This window comes from Suricata suricatta, chromosome 3, assembly GCF_006229205.1.
Source record: "Suricata suricatta isolate VVHF042 chromosome 3, meerkat_22Aug2017_6uvM2_HiC, whole genome shotgun sequence".
In the NCBI taxonomy this organism is placed as follows: domain Eukaryota; kingdom Metazoa; phylum Chordata; class Mammalia; order Carnivora; family Herpestidae; genus Suricata; species Suricata suricatta.
In genome coordinates this window covers 37,034,182-37,035,622 of record NC_043702.1, presented here as the reverse complement: position 1 = coordinate 37,035,622, position 1,441 = coordinate 37,034,182, and positions in this window count along the sequence as shown.

The following is a 1,441-nucleotide window of genomic DNA, read 5'->3' as shown; positions in this document are numbered from 1 at the left end:
CCTGTTCATCACATTGAAGATTTCCTGCCATTCCTTTCTGGCCTGCTAAGTTTCAGTAGTTAGGTCTGTAACCACTCTGATAGGTTTCCCTCTGTATGTCAAGGCCCTTTTCTCCCTAGCTGCTTTCAGAAGTCTCTCTTTGTCTTTATATTTTGCCCATTTCACTATGATATGTCGTGCTGAAGGTCAGTTTACGTTATGTCTTAGGGGAGTTTGGTATGTCTCCTGAATTTCAATGTGTTTCTCTTCCCCCAGATTGGGGAAATTTTCGTGTATAATTTGGTCTAGCATGCCTTCAAGCACTCTGTCTGTGTCTTCCTATTCAGGAACTCCTATGATACGGACATTGTTCCGTTTGATCATAACATTCAGGTCTCTGATTCTCCTTTTGTGCTCCTGAATCATTTTCTCTCTCTTTCTTGGCCTCCTCTTTTGCTATAACTGTGTCTTCTAATTCACTTATTCTCCTCTCTGCTTCAGTACGTGCATTGGCAGCCTCCATCTTATTATTCATCTCATTTAGAGCCTTTTCTAACTTGTCAGAGCTATTTTGAAGTTTCCTAGTCTTTGTATCAATACCTTCTCTGATAACTTCCATGTTTTTTTCAAGCCCAGCAATCAATTTTATGACAATCATTCTAAATTCTTGTTGAGTTATGCTGCTTATGTCTGTTTTGAGCAGTTCTGTGGCTGTGATTTCTTCCTGGAGTTTCTTTGGAGAAGAGTTCTTTCTTTTCATCATTTTGGCCAGCTTTCTGTCTCTTGTCGGTTTTAAAAGCTCGTTCTGCACTGTGTGTTTATTAGTATTCCTCTATAGAAGGAGGCTCTTGGAGTGTCTAGGGTCTGTCATTTCAGGAGATGTTCCTTTAATGGTGTTTCTCGGTTTCTCTTGTTATGCCTCTGATTATTTTATTTCCCTATTCAGTGATATTTGGGATTTTCCACTATGTGTGCTTTGGGTTGTTTCTTGAGGTAGCCCTGAAAAGGAAAATAGACAAACACACAGAGAACACAAGCACACAAATGTACTGATAAAGAAGCAAACCTAAGGGGGAAAGAAAAAAAGGAACAGGAAAGAAAAGAGAGGAGAAAAAAAAAAGAAAAAGAGAAAGAAGCAAAAAGCAGGCGGGGAGTTGGGGCGGACAGCAACAGTCAGAGGTAAAGAACACTCTGAGAGCTTAAAACCTGCACTGAGGGTTGGGGGAGATAAGGATGGAATAAAGGAAAAACAATCTGGATGGTAAGAGTTGATCTAAGCACAGCAGTGCCTAATTGTTGGTCTTTCCCAGATTCCAGGGGGAAAGGGAGAAAAGGAAATAGGAAGATAGTAAAGAGAAGACAGGGGACAATTAAAAATTCAAAAATATTAAGGAAAAAAACCCCAATTAACGGTAATAAGCAAAAGCACAACAGCTCTCCAGTGAGAGTGGGCGTGGCTTGT